The sequence below is a fragment of the Oryctolagus cuniculus genome, chromosome 6 (genome assembly GCF_051225735.1).
Source record: "Oryctolagus cuniculus isolate XC-2025 breed Fujian yellow rabbit chromosome 6, ASM5122573v1, whole genome shotgun sequence".
NCBI lineage: Eukaryota > Metazoa > Chordata > Mammalia > Lagomorpha > Leporidae > Oryctolagus > Oryctolagus cuniculus.
Window position 1 is genome coordinate 23,446,588 of NC_142872.1, and position 24,332 is coordinate 23,470,919.

At 57.9% G+C, this 24,332-nt stretch overlaps 1 long non-coding RNA gene across 8 annotated transcripts in view; it reads right to left on the reverse strand.

The window, feature by feature from the left end:
* Positions 1-24,332, reverse strand: part of LOC149126052 (uncharacterized) — a 237,920-nt gene that overhangs the window by 128,456 nt on the left and 85,132 nt on the right. The window contains exons 3-4 of one of the 8 annotated variants that reach the window (XR_016236098.1): positions 22,673-22,738; positions 22,272-22,576 (exon numbers count right to left, since the gene is read on the reverse strand). The exons of 5 other annotated variants lie outside the window; for them this stretch is intronic. This is a non-coding gene — a long non-coding RNA (uncharacterized LOC149126052). Of the gene's footprint in view, positions 1-13,793; positions 14,048-22,271; positions 22,577-22,672; positions 22,739-24,332 lie in introns of those variants that run through there. 2 more of the 8 variants (XR_016236099.1, XR_016236104.1) reach the window with 2 other exon arrangements.

A 24,332-nucleotide genomic window follows, 5' to 3' on the forward strand; every position in this document is an offset into this window, starting at 1 on the left:
TCCGTTGGTTCATCCCCAAATGGCCACTATGACCAGCGTGCTGCGCCGATCCAAAGCCAGGAACCAGGTGCTTCTCCTAGTCTCCCATGAGGGTGCAGGGCCCAAGCACCTGGGCCATCCTCCACTGCACTCCCTGGCCACAGCAGAGAGCTGGCCTGGAAGAGGGGCAACCGGGACAGAATCCGGTGCCCCAACCGGGACTAGAACCCGGTGTGCCAGCGCCGCAGGCGGAGGATTAGCCTAGTGAGCTGCGGTGCCAGCCAGCCCAAATGAGATCTCTTGAGAGGGGCACGTTGACGTGGCTTGTGCATTCCCAGCGCCCAGCCCAGGGCCTGGCATGGAGCAGAGTCGGTGTCTGTGTGACAGAGGCAGACACAGATGGGGAGGAAGGGGTCGTGGCGGAAGGACCCAGGACAGGGAGCCCCTGCCGCCCCTCAGCCCCTGGCCACAGCTCACACTAGGACTTGGACAAGTCGCAAACCACTTGGCCTTGGTTTCCTGCACTGAAGAACGAGGCATGGGTCTCTGGTGTTTTCTAGGACTGAGCTGTCACCGAGGAAGTAGCACCTGCCCACTCGCAAGGCACACAGAGGCCCTGGTCAAGTTCCACTCCTGAGCCTGAACCGGCCACCCTGCCAGGGGGCTACGCTCCATCTCCACAGTCCCAGCCACGGAGCACTGCTCACGGCTCCGTGGCTTCTCGCAGCCCAGCCTCCCAGAGCCAGGGCCGGATAAAGATGGATGGTCTCTCTTTCCCAGCAGACCCCGTGCCGAAGGCAGTCTCTTGGCAACCGAATCACTCGCTGTTCTTGTGCAGAATTCCTCCGATGCTACTCAACCCTTCCATTCCTCCTCGAGTTTTATTTATGGTTTTTGTTACAGCTTTGCTCTGAAATTTGCCATTGTAAATGCTCCCCGACGGAGGGAGATTTATGCGAAGCCCTCGCGCAGAAGCTTCCTAGAACGAGCAAAGCCCAAGCCAACCGGCAGGGCCTAAAGAGCAGCTGACAACTTATTGTTACTAGGAAAGGCAAGGAAAACACTGAGACCTCCAGAAACATACACTCCTCCCAAGGGCTGGCCACACTGGGCACGCTCCCCACTCCCCCCTCCAAGCCAGCTCCAGGGGCCAGCACTGTGGCACAGCAGCGAAAGCCCCTGCCGGCGACGCCAGCATGCCACATGGGCGCCGGTTCAAACTCCAGCTGCTCCACTTCCGAGCCAGCTCCCTAATGGCCTGGGAAAGTAGAAGACAGCCCAAGTGCTTGGGCCCCTGCCACCCATGTGGACGACTCAGAAGAAGCTCCTGGCTTCAGCCAAGCCCAGCCCCAGCCAATGCAGCCATCTAGGAGTTATACCAGTGTCTCTTTCCCTCTCTCTAACTCTTTGAAGTAAAAAATAAACACATCATTAAAACCAGCTCAACCACACGACACCAGGACCTGCCCCTCTGCAAACCAGAGTTGCCAACTCCTCTGAGGAGATCCTGCCCCTCAGTGGGCTCAGGGAGCCGAGAGCAGGGGTGGCCACGTAGCAGGTTCATTCGCTGCTCCCAAACCCCCATGCAGGGGCAGCTCACCGCCGTCTCTCCAGGTCTTGCCAGTCGCATCAGGAAACCTCCCCCTTTGAAGATCAATGGTAGAGAGATGACTTTGAACTCCTAATACCCGGCATTAGCAAGATAATGTTAGGTTTTATTAAGAATGAAAAGAATTTACCAATTTTCTTCCAGCAATTTTCTCAGGACTCCACAAGGAAGCTAATCACTAGATAATTGTTCAATGACTCCTCCGGTCCATTCAAATCTGCTGAATTGTTCAGACAAGGGACAGGCAGGAGTCCCTTAAGGAACCAATTACCCAACTGCTGGGACCTGTGACTTGGCAAGGAGACATGGCTCAGGGCAAAGCAGGGACACCAGGGTGACGGGCGCCTCCACGGCTCGGGCTGCGGTGACAGCCACAGGCTGGGTGGCTTACACACATCCAGCATTGATTTTCTCACCGCTGCGGAGCTGAAAGTCCAAACTTCACGCTTGCTGGCTGAGTTTGTGTCGAGGGAACTCTTCCAGGCATGAAGCTGGGGTCTGCATGTGGTGTGCCCCCCCACCACGTTTCCCTGTTGCAGGCCTGGTCCTCAGTAGGGAGGGGCAGGCACCTCTAAGAGGTGGGAGCTGGGGCTAGCACTATGGTATAGCAGGTTAAGCCACCATGGTATAGGTGGTTAAGCCACCACCTGCGATGCAGGCATCCCATACGGGCACCGGCTCAAGTCCTGACTGCTCCACTTCTGATCCAACTCCCTGCTAATGCACCTGGAAGATGGCCCAAGTGCTTGGGCCCCTGCACCCAGGTGGGAGACCTGGGTGGAATTCCTGGCTCCCCATAGCTTAGGATCAGCCCACCCAGTCATTGCGGCCATTTGAGGAGTGAACCAACTGATGGAAGATCTCTCGCTCTCTCTCTCTCTCTGCAACTCCACATTTCAAATAAATATTTTTAAAAAGAGGTGGGAAGGGGCCGGCACTGTGGCACAACACCCTGGCCTGATGTCCCTGAAGCGCCGGCATCCCATATGGGCACCGGTTCAAGACTCAGCTGCTCCACTTCCCATCCAGCTCTCTGCTATGGCCTGGGAAAGCAGTAGAAGATGGCCCAAGTGCTTGGACCTCTGCACCTGCATGGGAGACCCGGAAGAAACTCCTGGCTCCTGGCTTCAGATCAGCGCAGCTCCTGTCGTTGCGGCTATCTGGGGAGTGAACCAGCGGATGGAAGACCTCTCTCTCTCTCTCTCTCTCTCCTCTCTCTGCGTAGCTCTGACTTTCAAATAAATAAATAAATCTTAAAAAAAAAAAAAAAAAAAAAAGGAGGACGTGGTGAGGTTCTTGGGGCACTGCCACGGGGAGACAGGAAAGACAGTTTTCAGGGGACTCCCATTAGTTCCAGTGAGAGTGAGTCATTACCAAAGAGCGAGCTTCACCCCTCCCCCCATCCCGACTCCCCCTCCCTGACGCTCTCTCCTCGTGACCCCTAGTGGGCACCATCCTCACCAGAGGCCGAACAAACGGAGCCACCCAATCTCAGCCGTGCAGCCTGCAAACCTGAGATCCAAACAAACCTCCCTCCTTTCCAAGAACCTGGCCTCTGGGATTTTGTTCTAACGACAGAAACCAACAGAGAACACTTACAGATCCTCTCTGCACCCTCGGAGCCCCTCGGGGGGAGGCCCTCTGGCAGCTCTTCTAGTAAGGACACAAATCCTGTTGGATCAGGGTCCCTGTCTAACCTTAACTTGACCTCACGTAACCTGAATTCCACCCTTGGAAGCCTCATCTCCAGACACAGCCCAACAGGGGTTAGAGCCGCGGCACGCGAATGTCGGGCAGTAGGGGACACACAGGTTCACCCCCAACACTGGGCTCAACACAGCGTGGCTCCCTACCACCTGGGCCCCGTCCAGCTCCCCCTCACTGGGTGGTCCAACCCTGCCCCCTGCCTCGGTCTCCCTCGGAGCAGCTGCCTTTTCCCAGACCACAGCCCGAGCCCTTCTCTGCCCAGAGAGCTCCGTGGTTGCGGTCTGCGATTCAGAGGGCTACAGCGGGCCTCGATCCCACAGCTCAGGAGTCAGCAGAGCCCCGTGCAGTTCTGCTCTGACCTGCAGTCGCTGGGCGATCTTGGGAATTTACTGAACCCCTCCGATTCCCAGCTTCCTCTCTATGAAACAGGGGACGTCACAGCTCTTACTTCCCTGGCGCTTGGTGGAGATGAAGGGAGAGAACACTGGGCAGTGCTTAGCAGAGGGCCTGGTTATAAACTAAACGCCAGCCTGCACCATCCTGGCCTCCTCTCTACCAAGCCCTTGGCCGTCTCCCCCGAGTTCCCGGTGGGACCACCCCAGCTAAGCCAGCGGCCCCGAGGCTTCCATTCCCAGCCCTTGGCCTCGCTCCGGAACTCCAAGTGAGGAAGCCAGCAGCCCCCTCCCCCAACCTCCACACAGATGGCAACAGGCATGGGGGCCCAGCATGTCTCAGAGGGCTCCCGGCCCACTCCACCTGTGCCACCTGACGCTGCACAGTCACCCACGTTTACCCACGTCCTCACACCCATTCAGTCGTTCAGAAATCATGCGTGTCCAGGACGGAAGCACGTCCCACTGCATGAGCCGGGCATCTTGCCCCTCTGCCTCTCCCCCTTGGCCTCTCCGCCGTGCCTGCCCTGGCCTCCTCCTGCTCCTGGCGTGCCAAGCAGGCCCCCACATCAGCTCCTCTGACACCTGAGGGCCCGCTCCTGCCCAGATACCCACCTGGTTAACGCCCTCACCTCCATCCCAGGCTCTTCGACTGTCGTCAGCCTGGGGAAGCTGCAATGAACGGAACTGAGCTCCCCCGGACCACGCAGGCGTTTGCACCCCTAGGCCTGGTGCTAGCAGTGAAGGGATTAGTGGCCGGGGTGCAGGCTGGACCCAGCCATGGCATCTGCAGCTGGGGCCTTGGGAAGTGACTGGATGGGACCAGGTTGCCAGGTGGAGTCCATGATCAAATCCTGATGGTGGCCGGTGCCGCGGCTCACTAGGCTAATCGTCCGCCTTGCGGCGCCGGCACACCGGGTTCTAGTCCCGGTCGGGGCGCCGGATTCTGTCCCCATTGCCCCTCTTCCAGGCCAGCTCTCTGCTGTGGCCAGGGAGTGCAGTGGAGGATGGCCCAAGTGCTTGGGCCCTGCACCCCATGGGAGACCAGGAGAAGCACCTGGCTCCTGCCATCAGATCAGCACGGTGTGCCAGCCGCAGTGCGCCAGCCGCGGCGGCCATTGGAGGGTGAACCAACGGCAAAAGGAAGACCTTTCTCTCTGTCTCTCTCTCTCACTGTCCACTCTGCCTGTCAAAAAAAAAAAAAATCCTGATGGTTCCGATAGGGAGACCATTCGGGAGGCAAGCAGTGTGCCCCTGGGTCTCCGCCTCCTCCGTCTGTGGCACTCTGCCTCCGTCAGACACCAGACTCACAGGGACTCCCAATCTTAGCCTGCAAACCCCCGGACTATGAGCTGAAATAATCCTTCCACTAACATGCTCCACTCAGACGTCTTTCGTTAGAGTAGCAGAAAGCTGAGTAACACAGAGCTGACTGTGCTACCCTGGTTAGAACCACGACCTGTGTGTGCACACATGCACACGCATGCACACTCACGCATGTACACTCACACACATGCACATAGCCGAACATGCATGTACACGCACACTGTGCCCATCCCCCACCCCAGAGACTCACTGCTTTATCCTTGCACTCACCTCTTCCTAGCATCCTGTATACGATGGCACTTCCAAAAGTCCACGGAAAAGTAGAATTCAACGACAAGGTTGTTTTGGTATAAAAACGCTGAAGAGGCCGGCGCTGTGGCGCAGTGGGTTAACGCCCTGGTCTGAAGCACAAGCATCCCATATGGGCACTGGTTCCAGACCCAGCTGCTCCACTTCTAATCCAGCTCTCCACTATGGCTTGGGAAATCCTGGAAGAAGCTCCTGGCTCCTGGCTTCAGATCAGCGCAGCTCTGGCCATTGCTGCCAATTGGAGAGTGAACCATCAGATGGAAGACCTGTCTGTCTCTGTCTCTGTCTCTCTCTCGCTCTCTCTCTGTAACTCTGCCTTTCAAATAAATAAATAAATCTTTTAAAAAAAAAGGTGCAAAGAAACTTTAAAAAAAAAAACACTGAAATCCATGCATATATGAAGGGTCTTCAACAAGCGCATTTATGGGCAGGCATTGGCTGCCACCATTAAGAGGCTGCTGGGGGCACCCACATCTCATAGCAGAGTCGGTGGGTTCAGGCTCTGGCTCTGCTTCAATCCAGCCTCCTGCTGATCACACCCAGGAGGCAGTGAGTGATGGCTTAGCCCTGAGGTCCCTGCCACCTACGAGGGAGACCGGGACTGAGTTTCCAGCTCCTGCCTTCAGTGTAGCCCCGGCCCGACTGTTGTGGGCATTTGGGGAGTGAATCGATGGTTGCCACATCTCTCTTTGGCTGTGTGTCTCATTCGTTCCCTGACTCACTGCCTTCCAAATAAATTAATTTTCTTAAGTTAAATGAAAAGATTATACATGGATTCCATTCTGGGCACCCACACAAACCCATCCCCCTTGTACGCTCCTTACACGTTATATCCATGTCTGTTTTTCCCTACATTTTGAACGTAAATTCCTACAGGAGGGACACTTAGCTGCCCTCTTCCCTCGGGAACATCCAGTCCCCAGCACACGGTGTCCGGCACACAGAGCTCACATAGCGCACGCTCGCTTAGGGACTGATGGATGGCTCAGCCTGCACAGGCCCAACGCTGGAAGCCCCTGTGTCGCTCCCCCTCTTCACAGAGGAACGACACAAGACCCTGCACTGTTGTTTTGTCTGCTCGGCCCTTCCCAGGTTTGCTGCTGGTTCTTCCCGGGTTGGCTGCCGTCCCTCCACCTCCATGGAGGTTCCTGGTGCATGTTCCTGGTGCATGTTGTCGCTCTCCTCCTTTATAGTCCTCTTCCACCAATCCCAACTCTGCTACCCACACGCCGAGTACGCTGCTCTCCTCCAATCAGGAGCAGGATCAGCTCCTGCTGTTTATTGGTTGAACTGGAGGCAGCTGTGTAGAAGCTGTTTCCTCCTCTCCCAGCGCCATATTGTGGGAGAGCAGATGCATAGAATAAGTCTTAATTTCAGTAACTTAGTCTAGTCCGAGTTGCTCCCCACACCCCTGCAGCTCACTGGGCTCAGCCCCTCCCACGCCCTCCCAGGACTTCCCTCCCCAGAGGCTCTGGCCCAACCACCCTCCTCCCTCTGGAAACACCCCCGGGCTCTGAGGCCTCTCACCCCAGCTCCACCTGGGGACACCCCCGCCCCACTCCTTCTCCAGAAGCCCTCGCATCCAAGGGGGCCTTGTCCTTAGTGCCCCCATGCCCTTCTGCTGGCCACCCTGCCATGCTGCTGGGCACGGGCGTGGACTATGGACTGCCCTATGTTCCCACTAACCCCGGAGGCCCTGCACACCTGGGCCGTGTGTTGCCCTGTCACCCTCACCCCTGCTACCAGGCACACCTCCGCTGCTGCACAGGACATGAGAGTGAATCTGCACCGATCTGTCCCTGCCTGTAAATTGAAAACCCAAAAGCAAACTCTGGTTTTAGAGTCAGCTCGTCCGGGCCCTGGAGAGACAGCGGCTTGTGATGACACAACTACCTTCCTCCTGCTTGGTTCGCAGCCCCGGCGACAGCCCCACAAGGCACCTGCTGCCCCTCCCTCCAGCTCCGTCTCTCGAAGACGGCCTGCTAAAGCCCCCACCAAATATACCTGCTCCACAGTGCCCCCCCTTGGTCCTCCAGCAGGCCCAAGCAGACTGCTCTCAACAGCCGGTCCCAGTGAGGGCAATGTGCACTCGGAGACGGGAAGATACATGCACCCCAGCCTCGGGCTCCAGCGGCATCACACACCAGCCCTTGAAGTAACGAGCCAGGTGGGTTCTTGCTCCAAAGACGACGTGAGGTATCTTCCTGCCTGAGACCCCAAGCCCATGGGGGGCCGGCCCTGCCCTGTGGGAAAAGAGGTGATGCATCTCCTTGACGAACTGGCCCTCCAGGGTCCCCATGGGACCTGCCCATTCCCACCGTGCAGGGTGACCCTCTGGCTACAGGTCCCACCACAGGCAGGTGGCGGAGGGCCCCAAAGTCAGATGGGGGAAGCGACGCCTGCACTGGAGCCACGCCCTCATTCACCTGCTCTTCCTCCTGGAGGGAGCGCAGTGGAAGCCAAGGACAGGCCATGGAGATGTCCAGCAGATGGCCCTCCCCGAGCCAGCAGTCACCCCGCGGCCCAGAGCAGCAATCCAAGATTCATTTGCTCATAAACATTAATGGGACCAAACTCCAGAGAAAGGGACAGCAAAAGCCAAATGCCCCCAAGCCCAAGTGACACAGCAAAACGTGGACAAGGAGCAGTCAAGCAAAGGCCAGGGCCCTGGGCTCGCCCACACACCTGCACAGTCGCAGCCACTCCCCACCTGCAACTGAGCAGTGTCCAGTTTCCTTGAGATCCTCGAAATTCGTCTCTGAGAGAGGAAAAAAGTACTTAGAATAAGAGGCACTGTCTTTTACTGTTTATTTATTTGAGAGGCAGAGTTAGAAAGAGAGACAGAAAGATCTGCTATCTGGTGGTTCATTCCCCAGATGGTCGCAACAGCTAGTGTTGGGCCAGGCCGAAGCCAGGAGCCAGCAGTTCCACTCAGGCCTCTCACATGGGTGCGGGGGCCCAAGTACCTGGGCCATCCTCTACTGCCTTTCCAGGGGCATTAGCAGGGCACTGGATCAGAAGTGGAACAGCCAGGACTTGAACCGGCACCACAGCGTGGACCCCAAGAGACACACCCCCAATGCTGGTTTGTAACAATGAGCAGCTTGAGGCTGACAGAGCCCAAGTCTTGGGCTCAAGGCCTTACAGCCTGGCATAACCAGGCTGGAACCCAGGTGTGTGTCAGGAAACCCAGCCACTGAAGCCCTCAGCTCTCTGCCCCGATTCCACACAGCAGCAGCTTAAGCCGAGCCTACTGAAGGCAGCAGAAGGCCGCTGGCTCCACCTCGGGTCTCCAGGCTGCAGCCCAGGGGGCAGCCCTGCCCCTCCGCCTGGCCCTGTTTCACGTGGGCCCAGGTCTGTCTGCCTCTTGCTGACTGCGAGGAAACCTCAGGACGCGGGGGGCGTCTCCAGTTTTTAGCTTGGAGAGAGAAGAAGGCCTATTTTTCTTCCCAGATTGCTGTCTCATTTGAATAGTGGGATTCCACGTGGCGCCGGCTTTGTGGACACCCAGGGAGTTCCCAAGCACCATCTGCTACGCGCCTCTCAGACACCTTGGCAAACGGCAACGCGGGATGCAAATCCATCATCTGTGCAGAGCTGCTCACTCTCTCCGTTGGAGGTGGATGTGCCCGTGCCCTTGAACTTGGGTGCTCACCGCCAGAGACGCACAGCCCCAGGCCCTGCCACTTCTCTAGGTATTCTGGGGTCATCTAGGGCTTGGGGCCAAGTCAGAGGCCAGGGCCATGACAAGGTCAGGACACAGGGCCTGCCACAGCCTCGGAGGTACCTGTGCATGGCTGTCTCTGTGTCCAGGGCAGACCCCACCCCAGAGACACAGACGCGAAGCCACAAGGATATCCATCAGGAGCCGGGTCACAGGGCCGTCCCCATGAGGTCGGCTTACCAGGGTTCTGCCCGACACACACTGACGTCAGCTGTGGCAGCCCCAGCCTCAGACAGGCCCTGTGGGTGGGAGAGTTCAGGTTCTGCCTGAGCCACACTCCGATGGCAGCACAGTCCCTTCCAGGATGGCTACCAGGCCAGACTGGTTGAGAGGGATCCAGGCAGCACTGGGGACACGTGGTGGACACACTGTTATGTGACCCTTGACAAGCTCCAGGAGACACCTGTCACCCACCCATCTCTATCAGTAGGGAAACCCCCACCCTGGAAGGGCCAAGTTCCTGCTGCAGGACAAGTGACAAAGCTCCCAACCCAGTACGGCACGCAGTCCCTGGCCAGGCCCCGTTCTCCAGGCTCCGGTCAGCAGGGCCCAACTCCCTGATCCATCAGGGAGGAGAGCAGAGATCACCCTGTCCCAAGCTGCCCCAGAACACTCTCAAAGATGCCCCACCCCAGAAGAGCTCTCCTTCTCTGGGCCACACCCCTTCTTTGGGCCACGCCCCCTCTGCAAGCTCCATGGTCTCTTTCCCATGTTCCATTTGACCCTCGTGTCTGGACCAAGGGGTTTTCAAAGAGCCGAACAACTTCCTCTGCGAATTCGTCACTAAAGGCAAATCCAGGCTGGCGCCGCGGCTCACTAGGCTACTCCTCCACCTTGCGGCGCCGGCACACGGGGTTCTAGTCCCGGTCGGGGCGCCGGATTCTGTCCCGGTTGCCCCTCTTCCAGGCCAGCTCTCTGCTGTGGCCCGGGAGTGCAGTGGAGGATGGCCCAAGTACTTGGGCCCTGCACCCCATGGGAGACCAGGAGAAGCACCTGGCTCCTGCCATCGGATCAGCACGGTGCGCCAGACGCGGCGGCCATTGGAGGGTGAACCAACAGCAAAGGAAGACCTTTCTCTCTGTCTCTCTCTCACACTGTCCACTCCGCCTGTCAAAAAAAAAAAAAAAAAAAGGCAAATCCAGACAGTCGGTCCAGGGCCTGTGCCACTGGCTGGAGGCGATGGACAGATGGAGCTGCTGCTGCCAGCCTGCCCTCCGCACAGCTCCCTGGTCCCAGGTGAGCTGCATTTGGCGGTGAAGGTGCAGACGGGCCATGAGGCTGGACGCGCCGAGGGAGCCAGGAAATCATCATCAGAAACCCAGGCTGCAAAGGCCCCTGAGGGAACAGACACGGCTGCGGCTCACCTGGGTCTGCCGGGAGCTGGGGTGGCACAGCAGGCCGGAGGGTGGACGCTGGGCTGGTCTTCACCGCGGGAGGAGACTGGGAGCCTCTGAGTCCACAGCGCAGTGCGCACGAGGGAATGAGGTCGTCTGAGCGCCCCCAGGTGTGCACGGCACGGAGACTCGTGCAGGACTGTGCAGGACTTGCTGTACCCAAGGGCTTCTGTGTGCCTCTGGGCAGCTCAGGGATCACGGCAATACAGCAAGGGCGCCAGGAGACGCAAATGCTCACTGCAAATCTCCAAGGAGATTTCCAGTGTTGCTGGGTGGCACGCACTGCGTTAACAGAGCACCTTAGAGCACACAGAACGTTCCGGAAGACGTTCCAGAGACGGATGCAAACGTTCACAGCAGCCAAGTCTCTGAGGGGGTCTCGGGAATCACTGCCACCTTTCCCAAGAGGGCAAATACCTTTCAGGAACCACTGAGGGGCAAGGGACACACCACACTCAGTCAGGCGTTCTCATGAGCTTGTGATGTGCAGATCCAGGCGTGTGCATGGGGTCTCCCCAGCACTGAGAGCCCCGCACCCCTCAGGCTCGAGCCGCTGCCCTGTGCCCCTGCCCACCCATACCACTGAGCCTGGCAGCCCCACCCCCACCATCTCGCGACATTTCCCTTACAAAGCTCCCCACCCGGCTCAACTGCACAATGGACCACAGGGAGAAGGCAGCGCTCAGTCCCCTTCCCAACCCTCCTGTCCCTGGGCTCTCCTTGCCTGTCACCGTCCACCGCACCCAGTCTCAGGTCCAGGCCATTCCACTTCTGTCCCCACCCCGGGACCCCAGAACAGGCTGCTCCTCGCTGACCACAAGGCTGCATCACCCTTGGGCAGTGCTCTGCTCCCACACACAGCCAGTGACCCCACGGAGACGCAACCCCCTTCCCAGCACAGCCCAGGACAGCCACACTTCTCCCCGTCACACACTGTCCACAAGGGGGCGCTGACCCTCAGCTCTTCCTTCAGGTGGGAATTCTGCAACACCAGGGAACCAAGCTCCTACAGCCCAGGGTGCAAGCTCAGGTCTTGGCACCTCAGCAGCCCAGGCCTGCTGCCGGCAGCACCATCCTCTGTCACAGGCCACTTATGCCTTCAAAGGAGCCGCCCCCTCGGGGAAAAGAAAGCAAACACCGTTTGAACTCACACACGCTGCAGCTCCAAGGACAGACCCCTGGGGACGGCCGGGTCTGTGTGCAGGGGAGGTTTAGAAACACCAGGTTTCCTTATGGCGAACACATGAGCCCCTCCTGCACTTGGCTTTTGTCGGCTCAGCAGTGGGCCTGGGTTTAGAGGAAAAACTTCAAGAAAGCCATGTAACCCGGCAGATCCTCAGGGAAAGGTGAAACGGAACTGCTGACAAAGCCTGCAAAGTGCGGGGACCCCTCCCTGCCCCGCCAAGCCTGGCTCCGTGGGCTCTGACCGGGACAGCGTGGCCAGAGCCCGAGGTGTGCGAACCCAGTCACGCCAGAGGACAGCGACAGCCACCTACCCACCAGGCGCAGGTGTGGCACCACACTCACCTAGGTGTGGGCTGCCAGGGACCCACTGAGTCTGCCCGCACGGCCCTGCAGCCCCCACAGCTGGCATTTCCTCCCCATCCCCAGCAGCTCCCCTGAGGGACCACCTCTGGCTTTTGAAACCCCAGCGCTGCCTGCCGGGGCCCCCGGAATGCCTCCCTTGCACACAAGCGCTCCTCACTCAGCTCCTTCCCCAACCTGCAGGAGCTCTGGGGCATCGGGCCTTCCCAGCGACAGCCACAGCAAGTTTCAGAAGCCACTTTTCTAAGCACTCAGCGCTTTCCCCCAGCCCTGAGAGGCTGCCAGGCGGAGGCAGGAAGCAGGCACCTGCGGGAGGCGGGGAGGAAGGGGCCGCGTCATCCATCACTGGGTGACAGGCCCCAGGGGCCCATGGGCCCCTTAGAGAGCGCATCTGCGGCCCGCACTTGATGGATCACAGGCAGGCTGGTGCCCTTGCCCGGCCGGCGCCTGCTTCTCTTCCCACCTCCTCCGAGCGCTGCTCCTGGGGACCCGGGCCCGGCCCCCCGAACCCCATACCCAGGCACCCCCTGCCTCGAGCACACACCACCACAAGTGACAACTGCTGGAAAACCCACGCCCCTGTCTCCAACTCTGCCCTCCCATCTCCTCAAACCACCATGTCCCCCAGTGCTGTCTGTGTGTTTTTCCCTCCCCATGAGCATCTCCTGGCCCCACAGCACCGGAAATCAGCCCAGGCAGCAAACACGTGTCCCTGGCCACTCCGCAGTGGAGGCGTGAGAAAGAACAATCCATAAAGCAGCCTGATTGTTCCTAAACTGGTCATCCACAGGCAATGGGAAAAGGGGGACCCGAGAGCTGCTGTCGCCCACCTTTATCTGTGTGGAGCCCCCCTGCTGGGGCCCCTCAGCCTCTTCTGGACTCTCAGAGCTGCCGAGGTTGAGTCCCTCTTCACAGCCCCTTGGGGAGTCTTTCTCCTGATACTGGCTCTCCCTCGCAGGCTTCCCACATCCCTCAGCTCCCCCTCCAACCCCAGGATCCCACCCTTGGAGCCCTCAGTCCTCAGGCCCAGTGCGGCTTCACCCTCTTCACCCACCTCCCCGCCTCCTCCCAACCTGCTGCCCCATCAGCTTGGAGCCAGACTCTTGGGGGTGGGGGGATGAAGTGTCACCAGGGCACCCCGCCCCAGGCAGAGCCCAGGTGCTGCAGTCACACAGCCTCTGAGCTGTTATCACCCAAGAAAACCCGGCCATCCACGCATGTACGTGGGAGAAGACACGCAGAAACACCACTGCTGTGACCGTGCAGTGGCGAGATCATGGGGCTGTTTTTTTAGGATTCCCCATACATAATGTCTCAATATGAAGAAAATAAACAAACAGCAGAGAATCTTCCAGTCTGCCATGTTCCTGGAGACTTGCAGGAGAGCTGAAGTCGGCTCTGCAGCCTTGGCGGAGGAAACTGTCCCACCCTCGTCTCTCCTGGGCAGCCGTCCCCCCCTCCAGGGTGGGTCCAGTGCTCCCAACAGACCTGGGGCTGCCACGGTGCTGTGATTTGAGCACTCTTTGAGTGTGAGCCACGTGGAGACGTAGGGGAAAGTCCTCCCCGGCAGACTTCTTAGCTCCAGGTCAGTGCTCTGGGGCTTGAGAGCATCATCGCTGAGCGAGGCCGGAGCGTGAGGCCAGAGCTAGCATTGCCGTCAGGGCTGGGGCCCGGACCCCCCATCCCAAGTGCCAAGGTTCTTTCCAGTTCACCAGGCTGTCTGTATCCCCATGTACGGAATTTGCTGCAATCCCCCAGCCAATACCGCTTTTATCTTCTGTTCGGAAAAACCTGTCAAACTCATCATCTCTGGCCAACAAAATAAATTTATTTTTTGGCTCATGTAGGAAAAATCGAAGCTGAAAAGCTGGGAGGGCAAGGGCTTTTGTGCCGGTGTCAGGCACCTGTGGCGTCTAATGGAGCCGTCCTCTGACAACAGTACCTGTGTTTGGCCAATTGGGTGGAGGAGACGTCGTCGTCTATTGAACAGGAAGAATAGGACAGCAGTCCCAGGAAGCCGGCGAGTTGGCCCATTGTGGCTAATTTGCCTCCATTTTTCATCCTGCAGATAGGTGCCCAATTACACAGATGCACACAGGTAAATTTCCATTCATTTTTTTATCACCTTGCAAATGAAATGGTCATTTTTAAAACAGCTTGAAGCAGAGATGCGTGTCAGTAAACAGAAGGGCAGCCCGCCTTCTCACCGTCTATTCTGTCCTGATTATTTGTTCTTCTACCCCACGGAAGCCTCAGGGACTCACTCCCACGTGTGTCTGCTTGGGCCAATGTTTTTCCTGTTAATGCAGGCCAGGCTGGGTCACAGATGAGCAGCACAGGAGTAACCCTTTCTCGAGCTCCAGGCTCGGGGGCTGGAGTCCGGGATGTGGCCGGATGGAGGACAGGAAGCACCCTGCGCCCGGAGGAAGCCCTGGGCACTGCTGGGTGCTGCCGCAGGAGTGTGGGCTCTGGGCACTAAGGCTGCTGCACAACAGGAAGTGGGCACGGAAGTGCTTAGTGTCCCTGGCAGGACGCAGAGCAGCCAGGATGGGGACATCGGCTGTGCAGCAGGTGTCAGATGACCCCAGGTGACCCTGGTGAGGGAGCCCAGTCGGTGCAGAGCCCCCAGCCTTGGGCAGATGCCCACACCCCCAGCCGAGCGTCAGTGCTGCACTCACAGGTGCGCCCTTCGCCTCCAGCTCCTCCGCACAGCAGTGGGGTCCCTGTGGTTGGTAAGCAGCCGGGCCACACGGAGAAGGCTGCCGGGTCAGGAGAGGAGGCCAGGATGGAGTGTGCGCCTGCTTCCCATCAGCACCCGGGCTCCTGGGCACAGCTAAAATGCACTGAGTGTGGCTACGATGTTCAGTACCTTGGGGAAGCTGCTGCTTGAAATGCAAGCCCGACCCCACGAGTGCCACTCAGCCCACCCGCCGGGTACGTGGAGGCTGTGTTCAGAGTGCATCTCTGTAAACAGGATGCTACTTCAGAGCATCTGCCTAAAATCATTCACGTGGCACTGGTTTATGTGGGCAGGGACCCTCACACTGCAAGCTGAGGACAATGGAATGAGCAGAGAGGGCCTGCCATGCCCAGAGGCCTTGCCGCCCAGCTGGTGCCCGGGGCTCAGGGACACGGCCATGTGCCACCTCACCGTCTCCTCCCCTGGTCAGCTGAACTTGACCTCTAAGATCAGTGCAGATGCCCTGGGGCCAGAGCTACATGGGGGAACCATCAGCATCTGGTGAACAGGTGGGCAGGAGGCTAAAGAAGCACAGGCCATGGCCTCTTGATGCTTCAATGGCCACAGGGTCACGTCCCCTCACTGCAATCCCCAACAGAACTACGGGACACCCAAATGAAACGTCTACACACACCTGCTCAGGGCCTATGGGCCGTCGTGGCCCTTGGCAGCAGGGATGGTACTTTCCCGCCATGGGTGGTAGCACCTGCGGGCAGAACCTTCTCTGACTGCCCGTTGAATCCTCCACACCCCAGCTGCCCTACACACAGACTGTTCCCACCTCTACCCCTCTCCCACCTCCAATACTACTTACAAATGCACGCAAAGACAAGGCTTCCCCACCTCACCATCCCCAACACATCCCGGATGGGTCACAGGGAGCTTCAAGTTTTTAAAGCATAAAACAGGAAATCCTTACTTGCGGTCTTACGTCTTATTACTGTCACATATGTGATTTTTTTTTTCCCCAGGATTTGAACTTCTGCAAATGTCGTTCTGAGCTGGAATGCAAGGTTCTCCTAATTTCCAGCACAGACCCCACAGAACACAACGTATGGCTTCTCTAACAGCTGGGGTCCGAGTGCTCATGGAGCCCCTCGGGTTGGTGCAGGGTGGGGGACAGCTACAGAGAACACGCTCAGGACCGGGCAGGTGCTAAGGGAACCAAGCCACGTCACTCAAGGTGGAGCGCCTGATGCAGCCCGGTGTCCACTCCTGACCTCCCAGCCAGCTCGCGGCCACCAGACACGACTCTCGTCATCTCGTCTTCAGGTGCATCCAGGCTGCAGGGCCAGTGTGGGGCTGGGAACGGAGCACCTGCAGCTGCAAGCCCGGATGTTCTGGGACTTCCGCATGAACTTCACAGCCACTCCAGCGCGCCGTCGCCACTGCTACCCTGCAGCACGACTTTGAGAGCCTGACGCTGAGACCTAGTCTTCTGGAACACTGTTTCCTCGCAGCTGTCCTGAAGTCACTGAAAAAGGACATCCATAGGCAAGCCAGGGAGGGGACCTCCCTCACCACCCCCGAGCTTCTGCGCTGCAGGAACGGATGGAGAGACCCCAGTGGCAAAAGTGCCTAAAACTCACTCCCCTGCTCCTCCAGTCCCAGGCACAGGAACAAAACCGAGCAAACCTGGACAACAGACAGAAAATCCCCCAGGACCGTCGGGGCTCCAGCAGGCAGTCACCTGGGGCTCAATCTGCTCGCTGAGACTCAAACAGAGCGTGCACTGAATTTTTTTCCTTCCCCTACCTTTCTGCTGCAGAGCCGGAATCTGCTGCCTGCCTAAGCCACAGAAATCAGCACACCCCCGCCAAGGCACGGTGCCTCCCATGGCCCTGCTGCTCCCCACGCCTGCGCTTCCTGGCTGCAGGTCCGCTAAGGGATTACCACAGCTTATTAACTGACTTTAATACGGATCTGTCTCTAATAGTGGAATTAATGAATCCTATAAGCCGGTTGCATGAGGCGGAAGCAGAGACAAGAGGCCCATTTGGAAGAGTGTGCCACTATCACGTACTCTCACGCCGTCACAGCCCAGCCCTGGCTCCTACCGCAAGGTATCATCCTGGGGCAAACACCCACAGCTGGGGCCGTGCAACCAGACAGTGTCACCAACAACACAGCGACCGCCGCAGAAGTGAGAATGTGCACCCTGACATTCAGCACACGGCAAGCGAGAAACTCAGCTGAATATAATACAGGGAGTGTTCCCTGTAGCATAAGGCCCAGGCAGCCGACAGAGAAAAGGAGCCATTGCCTCGATGTGCAGCCTGCACATGGAAGCCACGCTTGCTTGAAATGAACAAATCTTCAGCGTCGGGCACTGAATGACAACAGTGTGGCCCTGTGGATGGTAAGCAGCTGGGCCACGCAGAGAAGCCTGCCGGGTCGGGAGAGGAGGCCAGGGTGGAGTGTGTGCCCGCTTCCCTTCAGTACCCGGGCTCCTGGGCTCGGCTAAAATGCACTGAGCATGACTAAGATGCTCAGTGCCTTGGGGGAAGCTGCTGCTGTCGAAATGCAAGCCCGACCCCACGAGTGGCAGTCGGCCCACCCACCAGGTACGTGGAGGCTGTGTTCAGAGTGCATCTCTGTAAACAGGATTCCACGCCGCAGGTGGGCTCCCAACGGCCAGGGCAGGTGGGAGCCGGGAGACCACAGCGCAAACAGCTACAGCCGCTCTGAGCTCACCGTCCCCGGCTCCGGCTCCCGGGACCACCCCAGACAGGGCAGGGCCAGGCAGGGTATAGCCAGGTGGGCAGCCTGGGCCAAGTGCAAGTTTAGGATGCAACTGTCTGCTGCTCAAATCCTCCCGTGCTTTGCCAAGTCCCAGTCTGCTCAGGGTGACCCCCGCCTGGAGACACAAAGCTTGGGGAAAGCCACCCCCAAGGAGATGCAGAGCGGTCCCTGCACAGGGACTGATGGCTCCCAGGCCTGGCAACTCCCAGATAACCCCGCACAGCAGGCCCGGATGCTACCAACCCCACTGCAGGGTCTGAGTGAGTTGGGGCTGGGAAGCCTGCCCATGGAATAGCGGATAAAATATTCTCGCTTTCCAAACCCCATGAGTGTCATTCTAAGCGGCAAGTAACATTATAGGTTGGTGTGAGGTCAGTGGCTAATTAGGTAAAATGAATGACTAAGTAGATTTTAAAAGCCACGCCACCAGAGGCTCCTCAGACCCACACACCAACCCGCCCTCCCCGGGCAGAGGTCTGGAGACTTGGAGACAAGGCCTGCGCACTCCTGGGAGCTCCTACCCGGCAGGCCAGCAAGGGCCCGGCCCCTGAGGCTTAGCTGGGGCTCTGAGCCAAACAGAGAGGAGGTGGCAAGACAGAAGTGGCCTCAAGACTGCCCGGGGCCATGCTTGTCCACAGCTCCCTGCTGTTTGTGGACATCAGGGGCCAGGCCCACCACCCTGCTTGCCTGGTCCAGTAGCATCTCCCACACTCCTCGGCCAACCTGAGATAGCAACAGATGCTTCTAGAAGCACCCTGGTGTCCTGTTGCTCTCACCCACCCTATGTTGGGTTTTGGCTCCCATTTCTTTCTCACCGCCCGATGGCACACAGTCCGTGATCATACCGTTTCACACACGGGGACGTGGAGCACAGGTCACACGGCTAGTGAGTGGTAGAGCAGGACACGGGAACCTCGCCTCGCCTGCCTGCAGGGCTGTGCTCTTGCAAGGATCCACAGTCCCGCTGGAGGAGCGGTGAGGCGACCCTGACGCTGGGAAGGGGCGTGAAGCCAACGGCTGCCGGGGTCACTCAAATCTGGCATCCAGAAGGAAGCCTGGGGGAGGCGCCCAGCTGGGAGCCAAAAGGCCTCCCCTCTCCCACATTCTGGCCTCCTGTGGACCACCGCTTCATGCCCTTCTCGGGCCTGAAATACAGGGCACAGAGGGCTGGGCGGAAGCTGAGGGCGTAGCACTAAGTGCCACCCCCACCCAGCCACACTCTCCATCCCCACCCAGCCACACTCTCCACCCCCACCCAGCCACACTCTCCTCCCAGCCTCCGGTGCAGGCCTCATCACTGTCCCCACATGGGAACGAGGATGGTGGAGGCTGGAAGCCCTGTAACCAGCTCCAGGCCCACTGGATTCTAAGCCACTTCTGCCTGGCTCCCACCCAGGGAGCTGCGGGTGGGCATGGCACCCTTGCCCGAGAGAGAGCTCCAATCCAGGATCTCCTGGCCCAGGGCCTACGGTCTGAGCTGGCCCCCCAACATGGCGCCAGGGTCACCCTCTGCCCCGGAGAAGGCGAGCACGGGAGTGACTCGAACCTGGAACACGCCGGCTCGCAGCACTTCTCATGGAGCTAGTGAGATCAACAGCACCTCCTCTGCAGAAGGCAGGCCCATTGCAGAGCCCAGCCAGGGTCCGTCCCTGAGGCCCCGGGCTCGCTGCTCTTGGTGCCGCACAGTTGCAGCCGGGTCTCAGGTCCGCAGCTCTGTACACCGCCTCCTTGCTGCAGCAGCGTTGCGGGGGAACTGAACAAGACTGATTCCACTGAAGCCTCCATTAACTTTACTACTTCTGTGTAAGTGCTTCATTGTAAATAATGATTCTGCACCACGGAGACATGCTGCCTGGGTCTCCCGGAGGACACAGAATTCAAACCTGCTCCCGCTGCCGACCCCTGGAGCACGCCCTGAGAGCTGCCTCACCACCCCCACCCCAGCCACCAGGGCTTGGAGGCGGGGCTTCTGCTCCCTCCACCCTAAAGAATGCAACCATGTACCTGCGCCTCCCGCCCACACCAAGACCCCTCTGTCTCCAGACCCCCTTTCCGCAGGAGGAACCGCATCCCCGAGCGCGCCGAGAGCACCCACTCCTCTCAGGGTGTCCTTGAGCCACAGCCTCCCAGCTAAGTGTCTCTCCGGGAATCTTGAGAAGTTCCAGGCAGGTTGAGGTGACCCGAGAAATTCACTGTTCAACCACAGAGCCGGGCTGCCCACGCACGGTGCTCGAATGAGACGTCCTGTTTCCAACTTCACAGCTCTGATTCAAAAACAAAGTCCCTTATCCAGAAGCTACCAACCCTTGAAAATTCAGGCCCAGGACCCAATAGGAACTTTCCCTGGCCAGTGCCCTTTTGTCAATCAAATGACGGCGTGAGAGCCAGGCTCCCTGCCCTTGGAGACGGACTGCATCTAATCCTCAGAGCAGCACAACTCGGCACCAGCCTCAGCCCCATTTTTCACTAGAGGAGGGGTGATCGAGAGGCACAGTCATTTGCTGAAGGCCATGCAACTGTAGCCAAAGGCAAGACTTGAACTTGGGTTTTCTCACTCCAAATCCTCTTCCCAGGTGCCAGTGCTGTGACATGGCAGCCTAACCACATCCCCTCTGGGGGGCCGGCGGGAGTCCTGGCTGCTCCACTTCCAATCCAGCTCCCTGCTAATGTGCAACAGAAAGCAGTAGAAGATGGCCCAAGTCCTTGGGCCCCTGCACCCATGTGGGAGACCTGGAAGAAGCTCCTGGCTCCTGGCTTCAGCTGACCTCAGCTCCGGCTGTTGGCCTAACCCAGCCCCAGCCATTCGGTCATTTAGAAAGAGAACCAGTGGATCAAAAATCTCTCTCTGTCTGTCTTCTCTATGTAACTCTGCCTTTCTAACAAATAAATAAACAATTTTTTAAAAAAAGTCCTTTTCGCAGCCCTGCAGCTCCTATCCTGGGAGCTGTCGGCAGGCCCGAGGGGTTACTGTGCAGACACGCAGGCGGCCCGGGCTCCCGTGCTGCCCAGCACCCCCTTCCCGAGGCGCCCTTCCCCACAGAGAGGCACAGCCCGCCGGGCACACAAGGAGGTCCAGCTGTCACTGCAAATCTCTCTCCACTTGTTCCTGCTTCCCTCGTGACCCCAGTTTCACCAAGACGTGCCTGTAAATGAGATCCCAGAAGGAACTTCAAGGCAAATTTCCCCGTCCGTGATGTTTATGGGACTTGTCACTGTTTACGGCGCCATCAGACGCGACACACTCTTCCTGGCCACTACACCAGCGTGGCTCCACAGCCTGGAAGCACACTGGAAACCACAGGCCCATCTGCCACCTGCTCTACCCGCTCCTCCTTCGCCCGCTGCCATCTGATCCCCCGCAGGAACATTTAAATGGTCTTTCAATTCTGTGTCCGTGATTTCTACACTATGCGGCCCGCGAGCCTCTGTAGGACAGCAAGAACACACAGTCCTCCACCCGGGGAAAGAGCTCTCTAAGGCCGCCCGAGCTATGGGTCATTCCGCCAAGTCTCAGAGCAGGTGCAGCCTGAGCTCAGGTGAGCGTAGCATCTGGGCTTCGAGCTTCAATTCCCTCCCAGGCAACCAAAGCGCAGTCCCGTGGCCAGCCCTGAGCTAGGGATGGAGATGGACCTTCTTCCTTCTCCCCGGAGACTTCTCAACTTGTTGCAGGAAATAAAGACTTAAAACTGATAGAGGGCAATGCAAGCCATGTTAGAAACACTGTGCTGTAACAATAGGGTGCTATTTCCAAAAGAGAGAAAGTAATTAGTCAAGGTTATGCTTTGCAGGGAAGTTGGAAGAGACGCCCACCGACTGTGTTTGCAAGCTACACATTTTCTGAAGACTTGTTCTAATGCATCCTCCTAAAAGTTTAATACAAACCATGTAGCAGCCTGTTATCACTGTTGATGAACTCAGGTTAGAAAAGGAAGAACCGAGGAAGCTGGGAGAGCCTGCTTGCAGGAAGAAGGTCCTCTCTAGGAAAAGAACTTCAGATCACCGACAGAACTCCCGTAACATGCCCTCAACGTAAGACCCTTTCTCTCCTGGGTCTTGCCACTCCTAATGAAAAGACAGACACTCCCTAGGACACAGGGACATCAAGGGAACAATCAGAGGACGACAGCAGCAGCCCCCAGGGGAAGAAGAAGTCCACGCTCGAAGACTGAGGCACCGGGGAATGTCACAGGGAGGCTGCAGCCAAGATTCCATCACGTGGGTTGCATCCCGGGCATGGCAGAATTGCCCATGGGAATTGGTGCACAGGACAGAGCTGTCCCTAAGCAGCCAGGAGCCCCACGTCCCAGGCCTTCCTGCAGCTAGGACGGGCCCTGTGTCCAGTCCCCAGGAAAAGCATGGGAAAGAAAATGATGGGCACCCCCTCTGGCGAGGCAGGGAAGAAGCAGGTGCCATCTCTGCCTCCTTCCTCCTACAGGCCAGGGAGGGAGGAGGCGAGAAGAGCCGACCTCCGCCCCGAATCTAACCAGGAACACCCACAAGACAATTCCAGAAAACTTCTCAGGGGTGAGGCCAAAGGCCTCTGGGGAGTTTGTTTCTTTGGCAGTAGCCAGTGCTGTCACAATGAATACCAGACACAGCTGAGCTCTTCCACCCAAGCTCGGCACAGTCTAGAATATCCAGAGATCTCTAATGGGGAAGACGTGTGAGAAAGCAATGGTGTATTTCTCTTTATTGATATCTAGCCCCAAGTACCACTTTTCTATAAAATAACCAGCCACTAATGACTATGGTTTTTACTCAACAAGAAGAATTATATTTTTAATTTTTAATTCGGGTTATTTGTAAGCAAATCACGTCTGGCGGACTTAGGCAGAAAAGCGGCATGTGAAGGGGCACCGAGCACACTGTCGTCAGTGGCTGCCCCACAGCTGGGAAGGTGAGGCACGGTGGGTATCTGCAGAACGCCAAGTCAGCGTCCGCAGGTCACCAGCTGTTGGAACGGCAAACACAGGTTTCCAGCGGAGGAGCCAGCTGCCATCAACTGAACGCGCCGAGCTAACCCAGCAGCCCAGAAGCGGGCACACAGACGCTCTGAGCCTCCACTCCAGCGGTGTGGAGCCACAGCATCGGCATCACTGGGAAGTGTTCCTGCCACAACAGCGAAAGCTCCAAATCCAACCCCGCCCTCAGCTCCCCCTCCCACCCCTGGGCAGTGCCGGGGACAGGGGAGCGGGGGAACCCTACCTGCACAGGGGCATCGGGCGGAGCCAGCACTTGGGACCTTCTCCAGGACAACGCAGCCGGGATCTCCTGCAAGGAATGACCGCGGTTCAAGAGCCTGCAGAGACGTCAAAGCAAGCACCAAGCGCAGACATGGAGCCCCGCTAAGGCACAGCCACTGATGGCTCTCCGCACCACGGCAGGGGAAAGGCTGACTGGACACTGACTGCCCATTGCACAGGGCGGATGCAAACACTAAGGTTTTATGAGAAAATGTCATGTTTAGAGATCAAACTGAAGGTGAAGCAATAAGATATTCTTAACATTTCTTAACATATTCTTAATACCAGAACCATGGCTGCCACCACGCCAGACTGCAACCCGGAAGGTCCCTTCCTGCACCGTGGTTGCAAGGGATGCTAAAAAGTATCCCTATTGAATTTCAAGTTCAGAACCTGCAAAGCCAAAAAAACCTCAAATACGATATGCTCATGTATAAAACATGTAACTTAGTGACCCCTACACACGGTCCAATTCTTGGTGCTAAGAGGAGGGACCTTGGTGTGGCAGAACACTTGTTTCTAACCCAGGCTCCCCCACTCACCTAGTGGGAGCTCCCCATACTAAGCACAGGGCCAGGCAAAGTGCACAGACCCTTGCCATCCGTATGCACGCTCAGGTTTCCCAGAGGAGCTGCCTGAAGATGGTTGAGCAAGGACGGGCAAGACCTGAGCTGAACTTAGCAGCAGAGAGGGGGAAGATCAAAGTTAAAGAGAGGGGCCGGCGCTGTGGCACAGTGGGTTAATGCCCTGGCCTGAAGCGCTGGCATCAAATATGGGCACCAGTTCTAGTCCTGGCTGCTCCTCTTCCAATACAGCTCTCTGCTGTGGCCTGGGAAAGCAGTGGAAGATGGCCCAAGTCCTTGGGCCCCGGCACCCACATGGGAGACATGGAGGAAGCTCCTGGCTCCTGGCTTCGGATCAGCCTAGTTCTGGCCATTGCGGCCAATTGAGGGGTGAACCATCGGATGGAAGACCTCCGGCTCTCCTCTCTCTGTGTAATTCTGGCTTTCAAATAAATAAATAAATATTTAAAAAAAAAAAAAGAAAAAGAAAGTTAAAGAGAACAAGGGGAGACCTAGCAATGGTGCCCACACATCTTGTTTTGCTGGGACCACCCAACTTAGACTGCTTGTCCCAGCCTAACTAGTAAACATGTCCCCTTTTCATTACCAACACAATCCTGATGAGGACAAGAAATAACACAGGTCACTCCAGAGCAGGAGTGTGGAGGCAAGATTCGGGGGTGAGGGTGAGGGGAGCCCATGCGGGGGTGGGGGCTGAACTCATCCAGGAAAGCAAGTGCAGAGCCGGGTCAAACAGAACAGCCAAGCGGGGATCTCCGCACTCGCCCCCTGGGCAGCAGGGAGTCACTCAGGACTCTTGGGTGGGATCATCACAGGAGAGGAAGAGGAGTGGGAGCCGGGCAGGCACAGCACGAGGGAGAGAGGACAGGAAAGGCAGGTGCATCAGATGGGAGTCTCGGGCAGGGGACAGTGAGAAGGGAAGACAGGACGAGGGAACATGGAGCTGTCACTCACAGGCATCTCCACATCGAACCGGCCACGCGCCTCAAGTGACAGCTGTGACTTTCCTCCAAGCCTTTGCACAGCAAGAAGAAAGAA